This window comes from Macaca nemestrina, chromosome 9 (assembly GCF_043159975.1).
Source record: "Macaca nemestrina isolate mMacNem1 chromosome 9, mMacNem.hap1, whole genome shotgun sequence".
In the NCBI taxonomy this organism is placed as follows: domain Eukaryota; kingdom Metazoa; phylum Chordata; class Mammalia; order Primates; family Cercopithecidae; genus Macaca; species Macaca nemestrina.
The window spans coordinates 45,488,292-45,502,050 of NC_092133.1; the positions used below are offsets into that span (position 1 = coordinate 45,488,292).

Genomic DNA, 13,759 nt, shown 5'->3' on the forward strand with positions numbered 1-13,759 from the left:
GCCTCCCAAAGTGCTGGGATTACAGGCATGAGCCACTGTGCCCGGCAACATTTCTTAGATAGAATACAAAAAAGCACAAACCATACAGAAAGAAACTGATTAATTGAGCTTAATTAAAATCAAAAACAGTGTCTTTGAAAGACACTATTAGGAAAATGAAAAGACAGCCACAGACTTGGAGAAAATGTTGCAAAGGACTATCTGTAAAAGCATTTATCAGTAAAAGGCTAGTATTCAGAATATGCAAAGAACTCTCACAAATCAATAATTTAAAAAACAAACAGCACAATCATCTAAAAATGGGCAAAAGACTTAAAAGAGTACTTCACTAAAGAAGAGATGTGAATTTACTGTGGAGTTATAAGAATTCTACACTGAAAACTACAAAACGTTGCTGAAAGACATTTTAAAAGACCTGAATAAATGAAAACACATCATATATTGAAAGATGTAATATTTTTAAGATGGCAGTGTCAACTAGAGTGATCTATAGACTCGTTTCAGTCTCTATCAAAATTGCAATGGCCTTTACAGAAATGAAAAAGCCAAAATTTATATGGAACCACAAGGACCCCCTGATAGCCAAAACAATCTTAAAAAAAAGAACAAAGTTGGAGGACTCATACATTCTCATTTCAAATCTTACTGCAAAACTACAGTAATCAGGACACTGTGGCGCTGACATAAGGACAGGCATAGATCAATGGAATGTAATTGAAAGTTCAGAAATAAACCCATAGCTATAGTCAATTGATTTAGGACAATATTTTCAAGAACATTCAATGGGGAAAGAATAATCTATTTCAATATATAGTGCAGGGACAACTGGATATCCACATACAAGAGTGAGCTGGACCCTTACATCACACTGCACACAAAAATTCACTCAAACTGGATCAAAAACCTAAATGTGCAAGGTAAGATAATAAAACTTCTGGAAGAAAACATATTGGTAAATCTTCATAACCTCTGATTTGGCAATGGTTTCTTAGATATGACACCAGAAATATAAGCAACAAAAGAAAAGATAATTTGGAGTTCAATACTTTTGTTCATCAAAGTATTATCAAAACAGTGAAAAGATAACCCAAAGAATGGGAGAAAATATTTATGAGTCACATATCTGATAAGAATCTACTATCTAGAATGTATAAAGAACTCTTACAACAGCAAAAAAAAGAAAAAAGAAAAGAAAAACCCAACCCAATTAAAAAATGAGCAAAGGACTTGAATAGACATTTTGCCAAAGAAGAAATACAAATGGACAATAAGCACATGAAAAGGTGTGTGAAATCATTATTCATTTGGGAAATGCAAATCAAAATCACAATGAGATACTATTTCACTTCCATTAGGATGGCTGTAAGATACAGAATAACAAGTGTTAGAGAGGATGTGAAGAAATGGAACACTTGTACTTTGCTGGTGGGCATGTAAAATGGTGCAGCCACTGTGGAAAAAAGCTTGGTGGTTCCTCAATAAGTTAAGCATAGAATTACAATATGACCCAGCAATTCCACTCCCAGATGTATAATTAAAAGAAATGAAAGCCTGTGTTCAAACAAAACTGCATACACAAATGTTCATAACAGCACACTTTAGCCAAAAGTGGAAACAACCTGAATGTCTATCAACTAATGAATGGATAAACTATATATTATATCCATACAGGGGAATATCATTCAGCCATAAAAAGGGATGAAGTACTGATACATGCTGTAACATGGATGAACCTTGAAAACATGTTATATGATAGAAGCCAGTCATAAAGATAACCTCTTGAATGATTCCATTCATATGAAACATGCAGTATAGGCAAATCCATAGAGACAGAAAGCAGATTAGTGTTTACCGGTCACTAATTGCAAATTTTATGTGTATTTCACAAAACACACAAAAAGAAGAGATGTGAATGGCAGTTGAGCACACATAAAGATAATGACTATCAATGGTCATTAAGGAAGTGCAAATTACAACTACAATGAAATATCATGACACACCTACAAGAAAACATGCTATGTGAAGGAAACCAGTCATGGCTTGGATCAGAAACTCTGAAGATGACAAATGCTGGCGAGGATGTGAAACAACTGGAACTCTCACGTATCACTGGTAGGAATGCAAAATGGCACAGCCACTTTGAGGAATACTTTGGCAGTTTCTTACAAAGTTAAACATGCACTTACCATGTGACCCAGCAACACCACCCTTAGAGATTTACCCAAGAACAATGAAGGCATGCATCCTCATGAAAACCTATATCCAAATAATATGAGCAGCTTTCTTAATCATTGCTGAATAGTGGAAATAACCTAAATATTCATCACCTGCTAAGTGGGTAAATATTATACATCCATAAATGAAAAACTACTCAGTAATAAAAAGGAGCAAACTAGAAATATTTATAGTAACGTAAATGAATCTCAGAAGCGTCATCTCAGTGAAAGAAGTCAGACTCAAAGTCTGTGTGTATGACTTTCTGGAAAAGGTAAAACTGTAGAGACAAAAAACAGATTAGTGTTAGCAGGGGCTGTGATTGAGAGGAAGGGATTAACTGCAGTGCGGCATAAGGGAAATTTGGGGGTGGTGGAAATATTCTCTGTTATTTGTAGTGGCTGTTACACAACTGTGTATGTTGTCAAAATATATAGAACAATACACACAAAAAATAAATTTTACTATATATAGGTTCAATTAAGCTGACTTTTAAAACCACCTGTTTTTTATTCTCCATTACTGTCTTTCTGAGGAACACAGTATTAAAGTTTTTAATACTTTTAATTTAATTTTCACAGTATTAAAAGTAGAAGGAAGCTCGTTTCTAGACCTGAAGATCAAAATGCTGCATTCTTTCTTGCCATAATCCTATGGCCCAGATATAAAGTCATTGGGTCCATTCAACATGAATGAGAACCAGAAAGAAATGTCACTGTCATGCTTCTGGGTCATCAAGAAGAATAAATAGGGAATGGGAGAAGAAATGCAGAAAAGTTGAGTCTGCGGGAAATCAACCAACTGTCAACCTACAGAGGGGGAAGAGGTAGTAGTGAGACCCAGTTCAGGAGGAAAAGTGATTTTCAGTTTATCTCTGGACTCACCATGGAAAGCATTTTCAGTCCTTTGCATCCTAGAATCCCAAGCAATTGGATCCTTTGAGAAAGTGTGACAGAGCATTTATATTTAGATGAAAACAAAAGAATTCCAAATCTGTTAAATCAATTTACAGAAAGGAGCTGGTTTTTGTACCCTCACACTTTTCATAGTGCTCAGCAACTACTGGGAACAAAACAAATATTTGAAGAATTAATGAATGAATACACTAAAACTTGCTGAAGGGCAGAACAATTTTCTATTAAATTAAAAACTCTAAAGGCAAATGTAATATGACTATTGTTCTGTCCATTATTACTTCAATAGTACTAGAGAAAACCGTATTTCATTCTTTATTGTGTGCTTGTTCTGAACAAGTCCTCGTCAAAAGAGTTTGCTCCAGTATTTTCAGGGTTTTAAAAGATAGAATAGATCTAAACAGAGTCAATGTAAACCTCAACAATTGAATATACAATTTCAGCAAAGTAGGTCCTTTGCAGTTTGAGCCCACTAAAGCTACTACATGGATCATATAATTGATTTGTGGCACATTCTGCCTGCATCTACCCAATGGTTTATTAAAATAGAATAGACAAACGCCAATAAAATGAAAAGCTCCACCGAGAATTGAGCAAACCACATTGCTTTCTTCACACCTAGGGTGTTCCAACCAATAGTAATTTTACAGCAGCTCTCTGTAGTACCAGATACAGAGCTCAGTAATCAGGAGTCCACAATACAAGTAAGCCTTTCTCTAAAGCACAACAAAGAAATGAGTTTGTGAAATCACCATTAAATATAATAGAACACTGGAGAGATGAGTAGAACAGAGGAAAGATGAAATGATGACCACAACACATAAGAACCAATTAAAAATGTACCATCTCTGCAGGAAAGCAACCATGTGTTTATAAAGCTCTTTATGAATATTAAGTACCGTAGCATAAGATGATTAGAACTGAGAGCCTCAAAAATCTGTGGCCGAAAGAGGTTCAATTATCAAAGAAAGATACCTAAAAATAGATTAAATAGTATAATCAGCTCCCCAATTTATCATTATTATCCCAGTTTGGAGTATCACTTATCTTTAGTAAGATGCAGTGTATGGTTAAGAAATAATCTTTATCGTCACTTTTCTTAATAATATAACACATATATTTCATATGTGTATGATTTCTACTTTGCTACAAAAATCTGAGCATAGAGAATCAACTGTTTTAAGAAAGAATTTTTAAAATTAAATCAGAATAGGTGTTGTGCTGGGCAATTCAGTTGCTCAGGAACTGGGATAGAGTGGTGAGGGGTTAAGTGTGACAAAATAGAAGGTGGTTAATAGCATAGTTATTTGGAGGGTGGGGGTGGGAAAGCAAAATTTAGAGACTCAGAAACTAAAGAAAATTATTTTCATAGAGAAAAAAATTCCACCACCTTTAGAGACCATTTGAACACTGAGAATATAAAAATTTCAAAACTTTGAATTAGCTTTTTTGTTGGCCTGTGTTGATTTATTCTTTCAGCAAATATTTATTCGATGCCAGTCATATACAGTGGAGTAATAGATACCAGAAATACAAAGATGAGTAAGACACAGCCCCCGTAGCTTGCTATTTTTAGGAGTCAAAAGGCTTTTAAACATCAAATATCTCTTACCAAATTGCATTTTGGTTAGTTGTGTGTAGAGGAATTAACAACATTTTGTTGGATTTTCATCAAACCCCAAAAGAATTTTTTAAAAATAGGAGAACATTAAGGATAAATACACCCCTAGTAGAAGTAGGAACATTACATTTTAAATTTGGCCAATAGAAAATATTTTGTATATAAATTTAAAAAAAAAAAAAAAAAAAAAAACCTGTTTTCAACTTTCATGTCCCAGCCCTTCCTTTCTTATATTATGGAACTTTACTCAGTGGCTAATAGTATTGTTCCACTGTAGCCACAACACTGAAGTTATATCTTTTTCAGAGTGCCTGGACTAGTTTCCTATATGCAAATAAGTAAACAGCCATTTCCATTGACATCAGAATAAGTTCTGGTCTCTCCTTCATTTATTGACACTTCTCCCTGTGTGTGTAAACAGGCATGTGATCAATGCTACAATCAATGCCTTGGGAATATGGTAAGATTAGGGAGATATATACAGAGAATCAATATGAACCACATTCACTCTCTAGGCCACATGTAATTTGAATTTATCCCACATTTGATTAAGTCATTTTCCCCCAATCCCTATTTTCCTCTAACCCTTAGATGGTTACTACTTAAATATTTAACCATGGGCGAACAAACGAACCATGTGTTCCTGTAGATTCTAGTTCTATCTAGAGTAATATTTGTATAAAAAAGAGATTATGCAGATTTCTGGGAAATACATTTTATACAAGATTTCATTCCATTTTTAAAAATTACTCATCAACTTACCAAACCCAAACTCAGGTTATCCAGTGAAAATGGAAATTACTGATGGTTTTTCAAAGCTCACGTTAGCTCCTCCCTAGCCACCATCCCTCCCTTTCATGGAAAACGTTCTTCAGACTGACGGAGACTCTGCTTTAAGCCATTTCAAGCCTTACCCCAGAGCAGTGGTTCCAAGCATTTTTTTCTTTATTTTTATGGACCAGTGAAACCCCTCTAAATGTTTTGGGAGCTAAGATAATATTGTTATCTTTTAATTCTTCAACTAAAAATTTAAAAGGCGAAAACACAGCTACAAGAATTTAAACAAAAGAATAACCCAAAAAATAAAGTTACAGCCTCATAACAGATTTATAAATATTATATATGTATATATATATAATGCACTTAGCTCCATGAAAACGCTCAGAATTCTTACTTTTTTTCCATCTTGCCACAGATTCCCTTTTGGGAAAAACTACCTTTGTGCTTTGCATAGATAGGGGCTATAAAGGAACAAGTTAACCAAATATTCAATTTCTGCTGTTTATGTACCATGGCATGGGCTTAGGTTTACACTGGCAGCAGAGTAGAGAAATGCAAGGAAGTGAGAAAATGTATGAATCAGCTCCATACCATCTTAGCCTTCATATTATTGCCAGTGTGGTCAATACCTCACACACGCAATGAGCAGGGGAAATGCCAAGGCAAGAAGATTATTACTCAAAGTTTTCCCCAGTCAAGTTAGTGTGCAACCAGTAAACAATAAAATTTCTCTGAATTCAGAAACAATTTAAGTAAAAAGTCACTGTCAGACATTGGAGTGGATGAAAAAAATGTTTTTTTGTTTTTTGTTTTTTGTTTTGAGACGGAGTCTCACTCTGTTGCCAGGCTGGGTGCAATGGCACGATCTCAGCTCACTGCAACCTCCGACTCTCTCATTCAAGCCATTCTCCTGCCTCAACCTCCCAAGTAGCTGGGATTACAGGCACGTGCCACCATGCCCTGCTAATTTTTGTATTTTTTTCTTTTTTTTTTTTCTTTTTCTTTTTTTTAGTAGAGACGGGGTTTCACCATGTTGGCCAGAATGGTCTCAATCTCCTGACCTCATGATCCACCTGTCTCAGCCTCCCAAAGTGCTGGGATTACAGGTCTGAGCCACTGCGCTCGGCCGAAAATTGTTATTAAAAGATGCAGTGTGAGTATCAAAATACAAGTGATGGCTTAGGTATCTCCATCTGCTGTCAAGGCTTATGCATACCCAAAGCTTATTAAAGTGACCTGCAGGAAGGTAATGTAACATAAGAAAGTGGTAAAATTATCTACAGTCTTTGCAACTAGGGTTTGTGTGTGTGTGTGTGTGTGTGTGTGTGTGTGTGTGTGTGTGTGTGTGTGTGTTTTAATGTGAATCACCTTGTATGTGGTTGAGAAATAAGAGATCAATATCAGGAGACTCATATTGGTTTCAAACTCATTTATATTTTGAAGTAATTGGAGTAACTTTTCTTATGGGCAAGCATAAAGCCTTTCTAAATATGAAGGTCTCAGGAATAAAAACTTAAAATCTACAAACGTGCTTTCCTTTAGTGCAAATAGTGGCTGTTCCAATGGCTCAAAGAACTGCTGGTTTTCTACCACGTTAAGCTCTTCAGCAAAAGTGGAAGTCCAGATGGTGAAACCACAAAGATATTTCCCCTATATTAACATGACAGACTGATGAAAAAGGCAGATGAAATATGATCCTAGATCATACTTTCAATTTAGCTCAAAAAGGTCTACTTTAGAAGCAACTGTCGCCAAGACCCATATCTCAAAGGAGAAACACAAGCCCCAGGATCTAGGCTGCAAAGAGTGTATCACTTTAGCTAGATGCAGAGGCTGGGAGAATGTTAACTGTACTAGCCACTTTACTATAATGTTTATTGGTTTTGTTAGTGCTTGGCTCAAAGTTCCATAGGCTTTGAGTCATCTGCCCCCAACTCTGTTTTTTCCACAAGCCCTGATATTTTTAGCATACAATTTTGTAGAACTATGGTTGTAGCTAAAACGCCTGTAGTTTATTTTCACACAGCAGCCAAAGCACCTGTGTGACCCAGAGAAGGGTAGTGTCCTGGACAGGGGTCTTAGAAGGTTATTAGAAGGAATTGTAATTGGGTTTGCAGCAGCATCTAGAGGAAATGGCTCCTGATGTGATCTGTTTCTTGGCATTGAAGTGTCTCTGGTTTGGAGAAAGGCAATGCATCAAGCTATTGTAACTTAATGGGAAAGGAGAGAAAGAAACAGTAAAGAATATTTAGTTCCCTTATTTCTAATTATGTGTTTCTTCTGTAATCTTCTAATCCAGGGTTGGTATATAGAATTCCTCTCAAGTGCCAACTCCAATTGACTGGTGGTGGCTGCCTGAGGCACCGAAGGGAGAAGGATGCTGAGGCCCTGCTGGGCTTCCTGGAAAGACTGCCACGACTGATTAGTGATATCTGTCAGGAGTTGCTGCACCTGTGTCACCCCCATAATCTATGATACAGTTGGGGAAATTTGCCCAGCAAGATGAATGATCTGGGAAGACAACCAGACTTGGTTCTGGAATTGGTACATTTACCTTTGAAAATGAACAAATGGATTCTTAGATAACCAGTATATCTCTGTCAGTTTCACCTGAGGCTGCTCATTTGGGGTGAGCTGAGAAAATGGAGTGTTTAAACCAGCAATGCTAAAGACATTAGAAGTCCTAACACCAACAATGCTACTTAACTGAAAAAGCACTGCTTAAAGGATCCTACCATTCATTATATTTTGACTTGTTGTGCATTGAGAAACTGTGGAGTATTTACCATCCCTCTCCCATCACCCTACTTAATACTTGCCGTATTTCTTCAACTATAAGATGCCACCCCATCAGTGTACACCAGGAGACAGTCAAGATGTAGTTTTCACATGTGTGAACTTGGTTATTTCTGGTGCTCTTGGAGTGGGCAGCTGTAACTTCTTGATATTTAAACTAACAAATTATTTAAGAACAATTTGAGGAAAGAATATGAGTCTTGTTACTGTCTGAAAACCTTTCTTTCCCAATGAAGAGAAAAAAGCATAATCCATACTTGCAGAACAGTGTCAGCAGCTCAGAAGAAAACCCTAGAAAAAATAATTCAGTGGAATATCCTTGTAAGAAATGCCACATCGCCAGTGTTTTAGACAGCACAGAGGACAGACTGAATAGGGAAGTGCATGGATATCAGACATCAGCATGTCTGAGTTAAAGAGTGGTTCAGAGAAGTCCATCTCTAAATGCGAGTCTTTAGAAGGGCTTAACCAATGTATTTCTCTTTTATTTCCTTTTTATGTTTGCAAAAGATACACATAGACAAATCCGAAAGAACTTTTCTATTAAGTATAAATTTCTTTCTCATTGGTACATAAAATATTGTTGTGTTTTATGGTGCCTTAAATTCAATGAAATGTGGTATAATTTGCATTCATGGTATAAGTTAGGAAACGTAGCAGCAAAAATTTCATTATTCATTGTCCAAGCTCCCTGATCGCATTAGTTGCACATCTAGAATTAGAATTTATAAAACCTTAATTCTTGCCTACCCTCTTGAGTGTCACCTGTTGCCATATTTCAGAAAGGTTTCTTTAAGTAACCAAATTATGGGCTGGATGGCTGAATAGGTCAGCCTAAAATAAAGCCACTCTATAGGCCAAACAAATGACTGTTCTCTATGGGTAAATGTTTCCTAGTCCAAGGACGCACTGTAGCTTTAGCATAGATATAAAAGGAAGAATGGACATTATTTGAATTATTTTGCTAATAATCAACTGTCATTTTGATAAGAAATACTTAGCCTCCTTGTCTGCCTACCTCTTTCTTTTCATCTTTAATTTCATTTTCACACCAAAAGCACTTTTTTGTGTGAACTTTTACAATTAGTAATCATGGTACAAAGAAACTATTAGGCTGAACCATATACAAATTGACAATATTTTACCATTTTTGACCTACAGAATCAGCAGGTTTGTGTGGTTCAACTTAATACATGACAGGAGACAGTCATTAAAGCAGTGCACGGTCTGAGGCCAGAGGACATCCCTTCATTCATCATTATTAAGAATCTTCTAAATACAATAGTTCCTCCATTTGAGCTTCTCCTCAGCTATATGGGGAGCCTCTGAATAACACTTTTTGTGTAGGTTTTCTGTCAAGACCTTCATTTGATCAACTGTGTACAATATCTTTTAACTCAATAAACATTTATTGCACACTTTAATATGATCCAGGCACTGTTCTCAGCCTTGGATACAAAGATCAGTGAGTCAGAGCCCCTATTCTTAGAAGCTTGCAGTCTAGGAGGGGAGGAGACAGGCATGGACATCATTACAGTGCAAAATAGCAAGTAATATAATAGATAGAAATAACATGCTGAAAAGGCACTGACCTTGCCTGGCTGAGCAAGAATGCCTCAGAGCAGGTGATGTTTATACTGAGTCTTGAAGGATGAGCAATTTACTTGTCAGCAAAGAGGAGGATGATGCAACACCACCCAGCAAAATGGTTTGTTCCAAGCCACAGAAGTACAAGAAGAAGAACCTGAGTTTGAATATAGATAGGACAAAGGCAAGAGAAGGGACAAGGACAAGGGTGACAAAGGTGAGAGAAGTGGCACGAGGTGAGATTTGAATGAAAGTAAGATCCTGGTTATGAAGAGCTCTCCATGTGGGGCTTAGGCGTTTGCATTTTATATAACAAAAGACATTGACATGGGTTGAAATTGCTTAGAAATAAAACCACTTCTTCAGCTTTATTTGTATACCCAGTCCAGTTATCACCTAAGTTTGTAGAAACATTGCATTTGCTACTCTATAGCAGGCAAGAGTTCTTTCTGACCATCCCTGGCACACATGTGAGCCAAAGCAACCTGGATTTGCAAGGGGTTGTTTCAGCCCTGACATCTCTCTTAAACACAGTCATTGAGCTGTGGTTCCTCACTGTGGCTGAAAGCATAGCCAAAGGCTGCATTATTGTGAGATTGTGGCTTTGACAATTATGTGCTCCTCCACTGCAGGGCTCTTACTTTACATGGGTGAAGGAGCTTGCCAATACACGCTCCATGTTTTCATATTTTCCCTATTGGGTAATTGCAAAATGGGTGATTCCACCTAAATACAGTGAGATTGATTTCATCCAAACTGCCGACTGGCTAATCAGTGGCCCAGTTTTCCAGCCATGTGATCTGGCATCTGCGTTTTACCACTCATCAAATTAAATTACACAGCACCAATAAATTACCGGCTCATGACCGGGCAAAACCCTTTTCCTTAAACTCCTTCCTGGTTAATACTTGTGCAATGTTTAATAGTGCCACAGTTTATCTATACAGGGATGTCAACAGGAATGTATCAAAATTTTACCACAAATGGAGATTTATGTATGTGCAAATTATACATAGACACACACATATATGTATAGATATGAATATGTATGAATGAGTTATTCTATTGATGTGAATTTTCCAGATGCCTAAAGCTAAGTCAAAAATTAAATCCAAGTCAAAACAAAAATCAAAAATTTTTGTTTCGTTTTACTTAATCGAGTCTTTATGGAAATATTTCTGAAAGTGCTGGAAATGTAAGTTCTGGAGTCAGCCTGCTCTGTTCGAATCCCTGTTTCTTTATCTACTGACTTTCCATCTTTGGGCAAGTAGTAATCTTTCTGAGCCTCAACTTTCTTATGTATAAAATAAGAACAATAGTAACCACCTCATAGGGTTGCTATGTGAATTAAATGAGGTGTGCATATACAACATTTGATAGGCAGTAGGCATTCAAGAAATGCTAGCAATGAATACTTTATGCATATTAGAACTGCTTCTTGAAAGCTGGGGCCATCATGGTGAACATTAATGATTGTAAGACAGCTAATAACTGATGCCCTCAGCTCCTGTTAAGAGCCAGAAAGTTATTTGCCTCTCCTTTAAATTGACCCAGACTGCCAGGATTCTTTCCAGTCTTTTCTGGGTTTTGAGTTTTTATATAGCATCCCGACATGGTTTCACTCTGTGGCCCCATCCAAGTCTCATCTTGAACTGTAATCCCCATAATCCCCATGTGTTAAGGGAGGGACCTGGTGGGAGGTGATTGCATCATGTCGGCAGTTTCCCCCATTCTGTTCTCATGATAGTGAGTGAGTTTTCATGAGATCTGGCAGTTTTATAAGTGTTTGACAGTTCCTCCTTCACACACTCTCTCTCTTGCCTGCCACCATGTAAGACGTGTCTGCTTCCCCTTCCGCTGTGATTATAAGTTTCTCAAGGCCTCCTCAGCCATTTGGAACTGTGAGTCAATTAAACCTCTTTTCTTTATAAATTACCCAGTCTCAGGGAAGTTCTTAATAGCAGTGTGAGAATGAACTAATACATATCCCTTGCTATTAGACTATTGGTTATCACATTCTGAAATAACTAATATCTAGGATCCTAGCCATTTTCTTCCTCCTGTAGTGTTTTACTGACAAATTAAATAATCCAACTTGATAAAATTCTATCTAAAGAAGGTTAGAAGCTCTAATTAAATAATCAAGTCTGCGCTTAAGTGACTGTACTATGTACTGCCTATTTTAGCCACTCAAAGATCTTGTCTGCTGATTTCAAGATTATCAGTTATGTTTGTGATAGATGATGTTGCTGTAAGAGACCTCCAGAAAAGTGAGAGGATGCTCTTAATATTTCATGTTTATATCTGAGTGACACAGGTCTACAGAGGCCCATGTCTTTAGAGGTTCAACAGGGAAATAATAGTACCATCCCTATTTAAAAAGCGAATATAACATATACATAAAAAATATCTATGGCAAAGTTTTTCTGCTTTAAGAAAACTGTAGGCTCTGTAAGCCAGGCATGGTGGCTTATGCCTGTAATCTCAACACTTTGGTAAGCCAAGACAGGAGAATAGCTTGAGACCAGGAGTTGAAGACCAGCCTGGACAACATAGTGAGACCCCATCTCTAAAAAAATTTTTTTAATTAGCCAGGCATGGTGGTGTGCATTTACAGTCCTAGCTACCAGGAAGCTAAGGCAGGAGAATCTCTTGGCCCAGGAGTTCAAGAGTACAGTGAGCTATGATCATGCCACAGCACTTCAGCCTAGACAATAGAGCAAGACCCTATCTCTAGAAGAAGAAAAAAAAAAAAAACTGTAAGGGAATATACTGACTCAGCCTATCTAGAACAAAGATCTCAGCACCATAATTTAAATAGCATTTATTACATTTCTTGATTTTTTTTCCTGATTTTCAGATAAGTGAATCCTCATGGGCCTTACTCTATTACTATCCGTGAAAACATTGTATAGGAGAGACCAGAACTGTCATATTGTCATCCATGTGGATGGAGCCCCCTGAAGTTGTACAGTGAAGCAGTCCCAAGCAGATGGCCATTACAGCAAGTTTTCATATTCTGGTTTTTTAGAGGGTTTTTGGTGCTTCAGTGGGCAAGTCATCTCAGTGTCCAACATAACTGCATTCACCTCCCACTCATTCTCCTTACTGCAAATGCTTATTAGCCATCATCCATCCAAATTTTGAGATTATTTTCTCCAGAAAACAATCTCTGTGCCTTTTTTCATACGTTCAGATATGAAAATAAAAAGCTGTTAAAAAAGACTGCTTTGGGGTCAGTCTTCCTCTCAGGACTGAAAGTTCCTTAAGGACAAGGTTGTGAAATTTTAAAATTCTCCTGCTTCCAGTGCTCAACATGGGGCCTGGGCCAGAACAGCGCTCAGGAAATATGTGAGGAAGAAAGAACCATGGGGTGAGGAATGGTGGAGAGAAACTGAAGAAGGATGTCTTGGTTAATTTGGGCCACTATAGCAAAATACCATAGACTGGGTGGCTAATAAACAGAAATGTCTTTCTCACAGTTCTGAGGTCTGGGAAGTGCAAGATCAAGGCACTGGCAGATCCAGTGTCTGGTGAGAGCCCCCTTTCTCATAGATGGCACCTCTGGCTGTGTCCTCACATGGTGGAAAGGACCAACAAGCTTCCTTGGGCCTGTTTGATAAGGAGCACTAATTCCATTCATGAGGACTTTGCCCATGACCTAATCACCTCCCCAAATGCCCCACCTTCTAATACCATCACCTCGGGTTAGGACTTCAACATATGAATTTGAGGGGGATAAACATTCAGACCATAGGCCCTACTAATTTTGAAGTTCAACCCACTTCTGATTATCTTATCTAATAACTGAAAATTTAAACATTTATGAATATAAATATAAACACTT

General features: G+C 37.3%; 1 protein-coding gene across 5 annotated transcripts in view; it reads left to right on the plus strand.

The window, feature by feature from the left end:
- Positions 1-13,759, plus strand: part of LOC105480820 (renalase, FAD dependent amine oxidase) — a 402,948-nt gene that overhangs the window by 287,779 nt on the left and 101,410 nt on the right. Inside the window, exon 7 of one of the 5 annotated variants that reach the window (XR_986616.3) lies at positions 7,829-8,158. The exons of the other annotated variants lie outside the window; for them this stretch is intronic. The gene's annotated coding sequence lies outside the window, so the exon portion shown is untranslated. The remainder of the gene's footprint in view (positions 1-7,828; positions 8,159-13,759) is intronic. 5 annotated transcript variants of the gene reach the window in all.